This window comes from Kogia breviceps, chromosome 3 (assembly GCF_026419965.1).
Source record: "Kogia breviceps isolate mKogBre1 chromosome 3, mKogBre1 haplotype 1, whole genome shotgun sequence".
NCBI lineage: Eukaryota > Metazoa > Chordata > Mammalia > Artiodactyla > Physeteridae > Kogia > Kogia breviceps.
In genome coordinates this window covers 168,261,968-168,277,098 of record NC_081312.1, presented here as the reverse complement: position 1 = coordinate 168,277,098, position 15,131 = coordinate 168,261,968, and the positions used below count along the sequence as shown (strand labels likewise).

The following is a 15,131-nucleotide window of genomic DNA, read 5'->3' as shown; positions in this document are numbered from 1 at the left end:
GCACGAACCCGTGTCTCCTGCATCGGCAGGCGGATTCTCAACCACTGCGCCACCAGGGAAGCCCTGAATGCTTTTATATTCCAGAGAATCGAGCACACAGGCCCGAGCACTATTTATACATTCCATTGCACTTTTAGGACGTTGTCTAGGTGTCACCACTGTGGATCATAATTCCTAAGCTCAGTCCCTTCAAGGGTGAGGCAGGTGACGAAGCAGAACAAGTGCAGGACCACAGGGACAGTGGAAACAGCAGAAAACTGGGAAATTCGTGCCCCATCAAGATTAAAAATTTAAAAAAAAAAACAACCAAACTTCATAGGCCAAACTTCCAGCTATCGTGACATTAAAAGGTCAGTAAATCCTCTCCTCCCCAGACAGTATGAAACTGGACCATATTGTCAGAACCAACCATTTCTGTGCTTTGGAAATTGGCCAAAGGCAGACAACAAATTGAGAAGCATTTACTCATGAAAAATGGATAGAGCTTCAGGCGAGAACGGGCCTGTAGCCTTTTTGTCTGGTCTGTTTCCATCCCAGCCCTCTTCCCAGTTCTGTCCACTATTTTATCAGCAAGGGGCTGACCAGAAAAAAATATCAAGTTTACTGCCAATGGGGTCAAATCAATTTTGAGCAGAGGGTGAAAACCTACAGCACTGACAGCAACAGAGATCTTGGCAGGAAACAAATGGGGAAAACTCACATCTCTGCAAGTTCAAGAATGTGCTCCTGATTGGGGTAAGTGGTGAACCAGCTACATATTTAACAGAACATCTTGGAATGGGAGAGCCAAAGGGTTGAGATGGGCTCTCCACACATCCCTGCTGGCTGGGACACTATGCACATGTGCAGGAGAGACCCAGGAGAGCCCGGCAGAACGTGAATGCTGTTTCTCCAGGACCTAGCACAGTGCCTGGAATATAGGAAGTGCTCCGTTTATGTTGAATCGATGAATGCTAGTTGCCGTATGCAGTTTATCTGCCTATGAGCTGCCTTAAGTGCTTTTCAGAACAAGACAGGGTATAAGTAAACACATTAATTAAAAACTAATATTATTACTAAATAATATATATTGGAAGAGGGCTCAGGAGAAAGGAGCCAGTAAATATCTGAGAATCTAGGTACATGGGAGCAAATCCAGGGAGAAGCAATGGACATGGTAATGGACAAAGCATTTGCTCCCCTGGGAAAGCTCTTTCCCTGACACCCTAAATACACAGGCCTGACTCTTGGTACTTTTCTAAATGCAGGCTGGCTCCTTTGTGTTGAAATCTTGCTTGGGAGAAAAACATGTATGTGAAGTGCTTAACACAGTGTTGGTAATGAGAAAACTCAGTTGGAAGTGTTTGTGTTTAGGAATGGTATAATAAGGTCTTCTGGACATTCCTGCCTTGATCCAGATTTCATGGCTCCAGATAATTTTGCCAGGAATGATTAAGTCCCAAATGTTAAGACACCTCCTCCATTTCCAACTCTTGGTCTGTAACTTCCTTAGGGAACACAAGTAAAGCCCATTAAACCAGAAGTTTATTCAGAATTTGGGGGCTAATTCAGCCTGGTCCTTGGGCAGAAGATTGGTTCCATGTGTGCTTTGCTGCTCAGGGCTTGTAAGACCAGGAAAGGCCTTCTCTTGAGGTTGGAACAGGGCCCAGGGGTATGTGAACATTTGGGTACGTTGGGCTGGCATGAGTGACTGATGACCCCCAATACACCCCCCACTTCCCTCCTCAGGGGACAGTGGCTTCTATTTACAAGGAGGCAATGAACTCCCGGGAGAAAAGACACCCAGCGAATACCTGGTGGAAAGCACCCAGCTAGATTCCTGAAGAGCAGTGCTGCTTCTTCAAGGTGTTGCCTGATAAGAGTTTTCATCATTCTTGGCAGTGTAGGCTTGCTCCTCTCCAATAACCATAACTCAGATGATGTTAGGTGTATTAGTCAGCTCAGGCTGCCACAGCAAAGTACCACAGGCTGGGTGGCTTAAACAATGGACTTTTATCTTCTCACATCTGTAGACTCAGTGTCCCAGATCAAGGTGTGGGCAGGCTTGGCTTCTCCTGAGGCCTCTCTCCTTGGCTTGTAGATGGTCTTCTTCTCCCTGTGTCCTCACGTGGTCGTCCCTCTGTACCTGTCTGTGTCCTAATCCCCTCTTATGTCAGGATGCCAGTCCTGTTGGATTAAGGCCCACCTATAAAGCCTCACTTTATCATAACCACCTCTTTAAAGGCTCAACGCCAAACACAGTCACATTCCGAGGTACTGAGGATAGGTCTTCAGCATAGGAGTTTTGTTATGATTCAGCCCATCACGTTAGGTAACCGAGGGGCAGGGGCAGCTTAAGGCTGTAACTTACGCAGCAAGGTTGGAGGAAAAGAAGAAAGAGTGTACAAAGAGGGGCTTTGAAGGGAATAAGGGAATTAACATTTGTTTATTTAGCCTCTACATACACAGGCAATATCCTAGGTGCAGTTTAATGAAATTTCACCACCATCTTACGAGGAAATTATTCTCACCTTTTAAAAAATAGTGTGACCTTCCTTTCGTCTTTGTTTTTAAAATCTTATTCTGATGGTGGTGGTTGAATCTGTGAAAAAACTTAAATTCCAAATGTTAAGACTCGTTTTGACATTCAGCTCTTCTCTTGGATCCTCTGAGCCCTGGCAGAAATGTGTATGAGCCTATCAGCTGAGCATTAGATTATTTCCCTGAAAAGCAATGAAATACACTTCAGCATCCCTAAACGCTGGCCTGATCCCACCTGGACATCAGGGGACTGCAGTTTGGAGCGGTCAGTTGTGTGAGGGGTAAGCCTGGGATTGTACATGTGCGTACCTTCATGGGGGGTTGGGAGGAGGGTGGGAGAGAATGTTCTGCTGAATTTTGTCTGACTGAATGAATAGATAAGAGATCTACCTCTTAAATGAGACACTGAGCATTTAATTCCTTCTTCACCCTTCGTCCTACACAGACACAACGTATCCTACATGATACACCCGGAGACCAGCTACATGGTTTGAGGGGGCCAGTGCAAAATGAAAATGAGGGGGTCTCTTGTTCAAAAATTGTTGCTGAACTAAACTTGGAACTGCTTGCCTGACATGCAGCAAAGCCAACCCACTGACATCGGGCTGTGGGGAAGGAGAGTGCGGCGTTTATTGCAGGCTCCAAGCAGGGAGTCCGGGCAGCTCATGCTCAAAAGGCCCGAACTCCCCAATGGCTTTAGGGGAAGGGATTTTAAGGGCAACATGAGGGAGAAGGGTCCCCAGGTGCATGATCAGCTTGTGTACATCCTTCTGATTGGTTGGTGGTGACGTAACAGGGTGGTATTTCGGGAGTTAACATCATCAACCTCCTGGTTCCGACCGGTCTGGGGTCTACCTGGTCAGCAGTTTCCACCTGGTGGAGGTTTCAGTATCTGCAAAACAACTCAAGGACATGGCTCGGGATATTATCTGTAGCCCCTGAGGAGGAACTAAGGGTCCTTGACTTTGTTTTATGGCTAAACTATTATTATTTTGTCTTGCTCAACTGCTTTCCCTTGTTTCTGCATTTTCTCACTTCTCTGATTAAATTTGCTCTCTGGAACTTGGGGAAGGCCTAGGAGGCTAAAGCTTTTCTGCAAACAAGAGGTGGGGGACATAGGGGTCTGCCCCCAGGAAAGTGTCTCAGGGTCCTGTTCGGTTTCAAAACGATGAATAAGTTTAAGATGGTGACAGCCGAGCTTGAACCCAACTGTGAGATCCTTCTGGGTGGGGGCCCTGGGGGGGCTGCCCAGGTCACACACACGTGAGGCCAACCCTCTGACCCTGCCACTTGTCTCCTGGGGTCATTGGACCAAAGGGGACCCTCCTGGTTAATTATTATCCCTCTCTAGATGAGCAGCTGATACTTTGTCTTCACTTGTGGACTCTCCACCCCTCACCCCTAGTTGCCATGGACGCGTTCTCAGCTGGCTTTCCCAAGAGAAAGGAAAACCCGCCTCTGGCCCCAGGTATTCCTGTTCGTCTGCTCAGCACTGGGGAGGCGGATGGCGCTTGGTTCCCTGGTCATAGCTGACACCCCTCCGTCACTCTCCTCCCACCCGGCACCTCCTCTCTGAGGCCCCCAGCCTTCCCGGACTCCGCCTGCGGTGGTAGAAAAGTGGGAACACCTTTGGAATTTTATCATTTCTATGGCACTGAGGCTGGCAGGATTTCTGGTGCGTGTTTTCTGGGCGGAGTCCTCTTCTGTTTCTTCTCCAGCCAAACTTTCTTGGCTGAGGGGGTTCTGAGTGGTCGGTGGAGGTGACTCAGCTGCTGGGCAGTGCTGGGTGGCCAGCACTGCGCTGTTCCCCTGAGCACAGGCTCCTTTGTCCTGGCCTCACACAGACCTACTGACCCCACAGCTCAGCCTGCTTCTCTTTTCCCTACTTTCCTCATCCTGATTCCCTTCTTTGCTGGCTTCTCATCAGCATGGCTGGTGGGCATTTGTACCAGCCCTCGGGGCGCTCCCAGGGCCTTGCAGATATCAGGGTGCTTCATCCTACCACACTCAGGTTCCTGAGAGATACCCCCAGGACAGTCAGCAGCACTATCTCTATACCTTCAGCCCCTTTCAGTGAGCCACCAAGACGCTTCCTGAACCTAAGGGGCCAGCCCCATCCTTCTGAGGAGTGATGTAATGTAGGGGTGGTTATGGGGTAGCAGGGGTATACGGGGTGTACACAATGGTACACTGCCACTTTAAGAGGAAATCCTCTGCTGCTGTGCAGCCCAGCTTCTGTCTCTGAACCTCAGAGATGACCTTGAACTCTGAGGAGCCCAAGGGGTAGTGAGGGCCTGAGAGCTATTAGGGACACCTGGGCTGGGAGTCAAGGAACCTGGGTTCTGGTCCTCTGTAGCAGGCAGAATTATGGTCCCCCAAATGTCCGCGTCCTAAACCAGTGAATATGTTACCTTACGTGGCAAAAGGGACTTTGCATATGTGATGAAGTTAAGGATTGTGAGATGAGTAGAGATTCCTGGACTATCAGGTGGGTCCAATATAATCACAAGCCTCTTTATAACAGGGAGGCAGGTGGGTCAGAGCCAGAGAAGATGTAATGCCAGGAGCAGGGCTTGGGGTGATGTCATCGCTGGTGGGAGTCACGAGGCAGAGAACGTGGGCAGCCTGTAGAAGCAGGGAAAGACAAGGAAACTGGTTCTGTCCAGAGCTTCCAGGAGCAATGCGATCCTGCTGACACCCTGGTCTTAGTCCAGTGAAAGCCATTTTGGACTTCTGACCTGCAGAACAGTGAGGTAATATATTTGAGTTGTTTTAAGCCTCTAAGTTTGTGGTTGCTTGTTACAGCAGCGAGAAGAAATGAATACATCCTACACCTGCCATTAATGGAGCTACTTGACTCTTGGGTGGGTAATTCCTCTTTTTTGACCTCAAGTTCTTTACATTAGGGAGTGTGATACACAATCGTTTTCAAACATTTACTAGAAAATTTAAAGGAGCAGGATGATTTTATTAGTTGAAATCATGTGCAGAAGCCCAGTGTCAAGCAGGTGAGAGTGGAGCTTCTTTGGTGCTTTGTGACCTGCTGGGCAGTGCTGAGTAGTCAGAAGGCGCTGGCAGAGCTGGAGGTGGGCCCTCAGCGTGTCTCTTGTTATTGACTTTCCCTCTTGGGGGAAGGTGGGCACTTGTGTACTTGATTGGTTGACAACTTCTGACACACACCAAAAACTCATTGGAACTGAGTAGAGCTTAAACTACTGTTGTTATTATTTTTTTTTAATGCTATGACCTTTATTTATTACTTTTTATTTAATTTTAAAAAATAAAGTTATTTATTTTAGGCTGTATTGGGTCTTCGTTGCTGCGTGCGGGCTTTCTCTAGTTGCAGTGAGTGGGGCTACTCTTCACTGTGGTGCACAGACTTCTCATTGCGGTGGCTTCTCTTGTGGAGCACGGGCTCAGTAGTTGCAGTGTGTGGGCTCAGTAGTTGTGGCGCACTGGCTTAGTTGCTCCGAGGCATGTGGGACCAGGGATCGAACCCGTGTCTCCTGCATTGGCAGGCGGATTCTTAACCACTGAGCCACCAGGGAAGTCCCTACTGTTGTTATTAATGAGGCTTTATACACGTATCTTACTTGCGGTGCTCTATACAACTTATAAGAATAGACCTCATCTTCAAGGTATGTCCATTTCTTGCAAGATCCTCATTTCAAATCCCTGCCCGTTCAGGCGTTTAAGCAGGGAGGCCATTAATACAACACATCATCTGAAGAACCCCAACTAGTTTGTCATTGTTATTGAAATTGACTTTTGCAGCCTGCCAGCATCCTCAGTGCCCTTGGGGAAGGTCCACTCTCCCTGGAGTTTTCCTTGTTGCTCTTGAAGTCTAGCCAGGGTCCAAACCCGTGCCTCTATACACGACTCTGAGTTTCAGATGTCTAAAGTTGGGGACCTCCTACGACATAGTGCTCCAAAAGTGGAAGGGATAAGTAAAGGGGGTATCAGACTGATTTTCTCAATGGCACTAAAATTCTCTGGGAGGACGCCAAGGGCAATGTAAACCCAGCCCGACTGAGAAATCAAAGCAGCATTTAAAAAACAAACAAATAAGCTTCATGGGCCAGTATCTCAACTCCCTTAATAAAAGCAACTTTAGGACTAGACAAAACAAACACAGGAGTGGAGGAGTGTTATTGAATGTGAACTTGTGTGTTCGGTACCAGAAAATTTTCTACTTGCTCTCTCTCTCTTCCTCTTGATATAATGTATAAGGATCAACAGAGGAACTTGTTAAAATTGCAAATACCTGCATTCCTCCAAACCCAGAGATTCTGCTTCAACAGGTCTGGCATTAAACATTCCAGGTGGTTCTAACATGCATGGCCCTAAGAGGGAATTATGACAGTCATTGACAATTGCGTCTGGGCTACCGAAGTGAAGATAGCTTTAAGTCCACTCTTGGAAACTTGAACAAGTAGGACCCTTGTGTATACTTCTTTTTATTTCCTGCAGTGCCTCTTTCTACAAAATTTTTTTGGGTGACTGCATAGTAGTTCTCTAGTAAAAAAACATGAATTATCTTTGTTATACAGCATTATGTTATATAATGCCAGCTCTAATCATATTGTAACCCAATACCTTTTGCATATAGCAGTCTAGCTTTCCCAACACCATTTATTGAAGAGACTGTCTTCTCCCCATCGTACATTGTTGGCTCCTCTGTTGTAAATGGACCATATATGCATGGATTTATTTCTGGGCTCTCTATTCTGTTCCATTGATCTAAGTGTCTGTTTTTATGCCAATACCATCCTGTTTTGATTGCTGTAGCTTGTAGTATAGTTTGAAATCAAGAAGCATGATACCTCCAGCTTTGTTCTTCTTTCTCAAGATTATGTTGGCTATTTGGGGTCTTTTGTGGTTCCACACAGATTTTAGGAATATTTGTTCTATTTCTGTGAAAAATGCCATTGGAATTTTCATAGGGATTGCACTGAATCTCAAGGTGGCTTTGGGTAGTATTGCCATATTAACAATATTAATTCTTCTAATCCATGAGCATGGACTATCCTTCCATTTATTTGTACCATCTTCAGTTCCTTTTACCAGTGTCTTATAGTTTTCATGGTACAGGTTTTTCACCTTTGAGGGGAATTCTTGAGTTCCCATGCTTCATCCTTGCTTCTTTGCTTCTATATTCTCTCTCTTCCACTGTTAAGAATTCTTTCTCCTTGGCCTTAATTCCTTTTGCAATCCTCTCAGTGGTTGTAAAGAGCTCTCCAAGCAAAGCTAGAAACTGCTGAACCAAGATAAAAAGCCTTCTCCTTGCTGAGATCTTATTCATTCATTCACCCATTCATTTGTGCATTCCACAAATAATGGTTGAGTGCCTACTTTATGCCAGGCATGTCCTTGAAATGAGAGGTACAGAGATGAAGAAGACAGTCAGGGTCCCTGCCCTCATGCAGCTTATAGTCTCATGCAAAAAAAGTAAACAAGAGAGGGAGGGAAAAGAAAAGAGAGAAAAGAAAGAAAATCAAAGTTGTAGGTGCTGAGAAGGGAATTAAAGGGAGGTGGTGGATGGCGTGACCAGAGGACTCTAGATTGGGTGGTTAGGGAAGATTAAACATCTGAGAATCATCTGAATGTCAAGAAATTATTATGCAAATAGAAAGAGGGGCATTCAGCCAAGCAGGACTATGTGCTCAGGGAATGTAAGATCAGACCAAACAAAACGCAATTAATGGTATAATTTTGTGCCCCCACTAAATACATTTTCAAAAAATCTTATTTCTCTTTTTTTGTATATCCATTAAAATGGACTTCAAAATCAGAGTCAACTGTGGAGAAGTGGAGCTTAGCAGAAAACAGAGACTACTGAAAAATGTTAGCTGCTGAATGGAATGGTCAATTCTGATAGAATTTCTTTCCACAGTAATTTGCCACCCTTCCTAGACAGGAATCCTGCCTTTTCTTGTTCTCAGAGTAGAGAAGAAGAAGAAACCCAAACCTAACCCAAAACATCCCACCTCATCCCAAACAGAAAGAACCCCTATTACCCACCAGCTCCAGCCATGAAAGAAGAGATTACCATCAGGGTATGACATCATTATATTCCACTTTAATTGGAGCAAAGGAGCAGAGAAGAGGTGAGGTTTTGGGGAAGAATGCTCAAAGAACTACACCCTTCCTCCTTGATTGTTTAGGGCAGGCTTGCAATTAAATACTAAAAATATACCAGCTATAAATTGTTTGACCAGCTCACCAGCTGTGGACTGAATTGTCACCCCCAAATTCATATGTTGAAGTCCCAACCCCCTCATATGACTGAATTGGAGATGGGGGCCTTTAAGGTGGTGATTGAGGTTAAACGAGGTCATAAGGATGGAGCCCTGATCCGACGGGACTGATGCCCTTATAAGAAGAGGAAGAGATACCAAAGATCTCTCTCTGCCATGTGAGGACCCACTGATAAGGCAGCCATCTACAAGTCAGGAAGAAGAGCCCTCACCAGGACGAGACCATGCCAGCACTTTGACTGGCATGGTCTTGGACTTCCAGCCTCCAGAACTATAAGAAAATTAATTTCTGTTGTTTAAGTTGCCCAGTCCATGGCTGCCCAAGCAAACTAAGACATCACCCCACCTCTAGTTGGCACAGAGATGGTGCAGTGAAATGAGTGAAGGATCATGACTCCGCCCCATCCCCAAGTCTAGTGTTGGAAAAATATCCAATGAGATCACGGTCCCTCAGGATTTAGTGTCAAATTTTTAAAAATCTCTACTTTTCATAACTTAGAACTAACGTATTTAATAGTATTTAAAGCAAAAGTTTAATAATATTAAAAATTTTTATTTTTTCATTTACAGCAGGCCATTTGAAATGTTTGTTGAGTGAATAAATGAATCTATGAAAATGATACCACTGACCCCATAATAGCTAAGACCTGTACTTTTACATTTTTCCCCCAATATTGAGGTCAGTCTTATGCTGCACCAAGGCTGGCTCTGTATCAAGCAGGCAGGTGTGTGTCAGCTACACCCTCACCAACAATGGAGCACAATGTCGGGGTGCAGGATAACTTTACGGGACCCCAGGCACTTTTGCCTTGATGCGCTCCTTCCTCCATGAAAAAATTTAAAATTATATTTTATAATGACATTCTTCTGATGTTAAAAGAAATGAACACGAAAACACTTTTCCGAGCCTGTGAAAGCATCATGCGCCCTGACAGATGTTCCTTCTCTGTCTGGAGTCCAAGTCCTGCTTCCATCACTTTTTGGCTGTATGATTTTGGGGACAATCCTTCGGCATCCTCATCTATAAAAATGAGGTGAATGAAGGTGTAACAATATGGAGAAAAATCTTCCATGTTAGCAAGAAACTTGTTTGATGGGGGGGTACTTTGATAAGAGTCTTGGGATGGGGTGCGCTGGAGGAGTAATGGTTTTGTGAGGGGTGCAGGGTGAGCTGCAGCTGAAGACAGAAGAATTTTCCTCTCTACCCACCAGGCCTGGCAGAGGAATTTTGGGGTCAAGAACAGTCAAAGGAAGAGTCTTAGGAAGAGGCTTGTCTTTGTCTCCTCAGGTCATCTTCAGGAATATTCCCATTTCCCTTTAATGCTTTCTGAGAGTTGAATCTCTTTGGGGAGAGTAGAGGGTGCTGAGTTCTGCTCCGAGGTGGGCCTGGGACTAGAACAGAAGTTCTTAGCCCAGGGCCCGAAAAGCTCTCAGTAAACGCTGCCCTTTGATATTAACAGCCCGAGGCAGGCTTGAAAACATGGTTCTGGCCTCATTTGCAGCATCAATACTTTGTTCCGCCGATAAACTAACTGGCCCAGATAATCACCCAGGTTCTCAACTGGGGTGATTTTGTTCCTCCACCCCCTTGAGGACATTTGGCAAAATCTGGAGACAATTTTGGTTGTCACAAGGGGTTGGGGGCGGGGCGGTCTATTGGCATCTCATGGGTAGAAAGAAGCCAGGGATGCTGCTAAACATCCTGCAATGCCCGGACAACCCCACAACAAAGGATTGTCTGGCCTCAAATGTCCACAGTGCTGAGCTTGAGAAACCCTGATATGGAGGCTTTCCTCTGATGACCACCCAGGAATAAAAATACAGGGAGCGGGCTTCCCTGGTGGCGCAGCGGTTGGGGGCCTGCCTGCTGATGCAGGGGACACGGGTTCGTGCCCCGGACCGGGAAGATCCCACATGCCGTGGAGCCTGTGCTCCACAGAGGGAGGGGCCACAGCGGTGAGAGGCCTACGTAACGCAAAAAAAAAAAAAATAATACAGGGAGCCATCTTTATAGCACACTATGAGATCAGCTGACTCTTATTAAAAAAAGAAAAGCAGGGCTTCCCTGGTGGCGCAGTCGTTGAGAATCCGCCTGCCGATGCAGGAGACACGGGTTCGTGCCCTGGTCCGGGAAGATCCCACATGCCGCGGAGCAACTAAGCCCGTGAGCCGTGGCCTCTAGGCCTGCGCGTCCGGAGCCTGTGCTCCGCAACGGGAGAGGCCACAACAGTGAGAGGCCCGCATACCGCAAAAAAAAAAAAAAAAAAAAAAAAAAAAAAGCAAACAATTATATTTCTGAACTTCTTCCTCTCCACTGCCTCAGATGAACGGACATCTAACTAACTTTACTAGTATTGAATCTGCTAAATACGTTTCTTTTATTCTCAGGACTAAAAAGCAAAAGTGATTTTCCAGTCCAGGTAACCTGGCAGCAGTTAGGCCGTGGAGATGTCCATCTAGAGCTAAGCTACCACTTCCCTCTGCTGGAGAAGTTTGGAACTGCAGCTTCAAGCGCTGAGAACCAGAGATTCTAATTGAACAAGGGTCTGGTGCCTGGTGGTCACCCTGGGACTCCCTTTGCTGGCATTCTTGGAAATCCCTTGGCCCCTCCCCTGGTTGGCATCTCAGCCTGGGTTTCCCCCGGAAAGCAGAGCCTGAGCCCCAGGTCTGCATGGAGGTAGTTATTTTGGAAAATGATCCCTGGGAACAGGAGGGAAAGACATCCAAGGGGTTGTTGTGAGATAAGAGAACATGTATATGCTGGTCTCTGTCCCCAGGTCCTGGCGCAGGGCTCCTGAGACCCTTGTCATTTCCTGAGTGATAAGTGCACCAGGAGCATCTTTTGTCCTAATATTTGCTCCTTGACCGTGTTTCCCTACACAGAGCTCCCAAATCCCTTGGAATTTCTTGGGTGAGAGCAGTGTCGTTCTGTTCTGAGGAGGTGACTCTGGGATCCACTTCAGAAGAGTCTGGGTGGGGACCGGAGGGGAGTGGGGATGGGACAGGTGACACGAGATTGATAAACTATCCGCTGAGGATTGTGAAAGCTGGGCCACGAGTACATGGTAGTTTATTACCACATTCTCTCATCTTTTCCCTGTGTTTGAAATTGTTCATAATAAAAAACGCTTTTTTGGAAAAAGAGCCATTCCAGGCTAGATTCACGGTTGTAGGGAAGGCGGAGGAGGGTGTATGAAGGAAGAATGACAGGAGCCTCAGACGTCTCCAGATGCTTTCCTAAAGCATCACCGTGTGCAGACAGTGCATTTCAGGGGCGAGATAAACAGTCCATCAGGGGAACCGGACACCTTCCTCTAACACCTGCTGGTTCCAGGCTTTTCCAAGGCAGACTTGTCATTCGTGGTGAGTACCTGTGGTCTCTGAGAAGTAAGTCCTAGTGATTATTTCACCTCCAAGTTCTCCATAATTCATTTTTAAAAGAAACAGAGAATTAAACCTGAACTATGTGTTTAAAAAGAGGTGGGGAGGCACCATGCCAGAAGCTGAGCGGTTCGTGCAAGGCTGGCTTGTTGTCTGAGTTCAGTACACAAGCCTCGGGCGCTGTCGGCCCCGAGGAATATTTAAGTGGGATAACCTGAGCTCTTTGCTGAGGCTTTCTAAGCGGAACCTCTTTTCCTCACAGTGACCAGGCATGATGCCGAGTAAAATAATGGTCACAAAGAACATCACCAGGCCCCTAATGAGAAGCTGTTGACAGAAAAATTGCTCTAACCTTCATCAAAAAGCCAGTAAATGTCAAGGAAGGGACTAGAGATGCAGCAGCTCATAAATTCCTTCTCCAGGGCCCACTGGAGGGGAGTTTGGGGACCAGGCGCTTGCTCAGTCTTTTTCCTGGACGTTGCTAAGGAAACTTCCGGAAAGCGTGGATTGTTTATGGGGCTGCTCACCCTGACAGCCTCGAGGGGATGTCGCCAGGAAGGGCACCCCAGCTTCTGGTCAGAACATCCTGCGTTGAGTACCAGGGCTGGCTAGGTCTATATCTTTTTAGTCATCTAGACCTTGTCTGTGTGATGTCACAGTTTGTAAGGTAACTGGGCGCTGAGATCCCTTCTGGCCTGAAGAGCTAGAGCTTCACGTAGAAGATTCCATCCGCCCACGAATGAGCCAGAATTGATTTTTCCTCTTGGTTCCTGTAATACTTATTTCCTGTGGTGTTCATTTAGCAACCGGTCAGATGGCCCCACTGTAACGTGTCTTCCGTGGCTAAATCTCGTTTCCACTTCTTTTGGGTGAGGGATGGAGGGTGTTCCCTGAGTGACTGATGTGAATCTATCCCTTGACTTCGTTTGGGTTCCCCAAAGGCGGACCCCGAATCAAGGGCCCGTGTGAAGGCGGTTTATTTGGAAGGTCATCCCAGGAAGCACAGGTGAGGGCGTGGGACCAGGTGAGGCAGGAAGGAGAAAAGCAGATGAAGTTTGCGTTAACGAGCAGGTCAGCGCTGTGGGTGGTGGGCTCAGCCCCGCCGGTCCCGCCTGAGAAGACACAGCCCCGCACCTGAGAGCTTCTCCCTCCCACGGCCAGGGCCCCGGGGCGGTTATCCACACACCCCACCTGCTGTGTGGAGGGGTGTCCCTGGAGGCCTTACCTCCCCGCCACTCTGGGGTTTGTGTTGAAGGCTGAGCCCGTTACTGGAGAGCCAGCACCACCGCAGAGGCGGAGACAAAGCGCTTGGGGGCGGATCTTAGTCTGCTCGCTCTAACAGAACACGTGGAGGACCGGAGGACTTCAAAACAAATGTATTTCCTCCCAGTTCTGGAAGCTGGAAGTCCAAGGTCAAGGTGTGGGCAGGTTTGGTTTCTCCCGAGGCCTCTTTCCTTGGCTTGTGGACGGCCTTTCCTCTGTGCATAAATATCCCTGGTGTCTCTCCTTCTGCTTATAAGGACACTAATCCTTCTAGATTAGGGATCCATCCTTATGACCTCATTTAACCTTACTACCTCCTTATAGGCACTAGTTCCAGAAACAGTCCCATTGGGGGACAGGGGTAGTTCCACATATGAACTTTGTGGGAACACAGCTCATTTCATAACGGGGGGAAGCTGTTATCTGTGGAACGTGCCCACCACAGCTGCACGTGATATGGAGGTGGGTCACTGGGAGGCGGGGGGGGGGGGGTCATCAAGTCTCATCTATGTTAATCCTCCAACCACTTAGGAGCCAGGTATCACTATCATCCCCCTTCTAACCATGAGGAACCTGAGGCTCGAAGAGGTTCGACGACTAGCCCCACATCACGCGGCGAGTCACAGGGCGTGGGCACAGAGGCAGCCCAGCTACCTGACTCCCGTGCATGACAGCTATTTTGTATTTGAGTTTTAACGTGGTCGTGACTTATCTACTAGAGTAAGTTCCTGGAGAGTCGGAATTGTCTTAAAAAAAACATCACATGATGCCTCGCACGGCGCTCTGCAGTTTAGACTCAATAAATACATGCAGTGATGTTTTAAAATCCTTTCAACTGTTTCTTTTGGAAATAGACCCAGGGGAAAAAAAAATCCATGCAACTGAAATAAAGGAAATTAAATCTGCTTTCACGGGAACGTGGTAACTTGTGTGTGTGGGGTTCACCACTAGACTGGCAGGAGGACAGGTGTGAGGAGTCCCTGGGGTGGGTGGGCTGGGTGGGGTGAGGGATACAGTGAGTGACCCTGGCAACTGTCCATCCTCCTTTAGGGACCGGGTGGGGTTGCTGATATGCGACTAGGGCCTTGAAGAAACTTCATGCGTGAAAACTGGACAGACTGACTTGGTAACTTAAGGGATAATTATCAAAGGATCAGAATAATAACTTTGACAGCAGTAACAAATGAGCCAATTTTGGTTTAAATAGGCATATTAACTGTTTCAATAGAGTCTGTCAAGAGCAAATCTATTAGCTGTCTTCTCCCCTTTGCCAACCAACCATTTATTTTCTCTCTGTTCTATCACCAGAAGTGCAAGCATTTGGAGGCCAAAACATGCTTCAGCTGTGCTTTAAAGAAAGAAAATGGGCTTTTTGGAACCCCTGGATCTGATTTCATCCAAAGTAACTCCTGAATATCGACCTACACAGAGGCACTGTCGACTTCCACGGACCTACGGAGAAAACATGGATTTAATTCACGTTTTGCTGAGCTATTTAACTTTGCAAAACTGATTTAGAAAATGTGGTTTGAGCATTTTAAGAAATTTCTCATGTCTGTGTCACAAGCCTGGACGGGGTGAGGGTGTGGGGGGAAATTGCACCCTGGCTGCATTCAGCTGGACCCGGAAAGTCTCATGGGAGATCTGTGCTGTGCGGGGCAGTGTCCAGGTGCTGAGAAATAAACAACAGAGGACTGATGTGGCCCTGTA

General features: G+C 47.0%; 1 protein-coding gene across 2 annotated transcripts in view; it reads left to right on the top strand.

The window, feature by feature from the left end:
- The window catches only part of UPF2 (UPF2 regulator of nonsense mediated mRNA decay), a 210,224-nt gene extending 195,093 nt beyond the window's left edge, over positions 1-15,131 (top strand). For both annotated transcript variants that reach the window (XM_067030264.1, XM_067030263.1), the window contains exon 23: positions 14,730-15,131. The gene's annotated coding sequence lies outside the window, so the exon portion shown is untranslated. The remainder of the gene's footprint in view (positions 1-14,729) is intronic.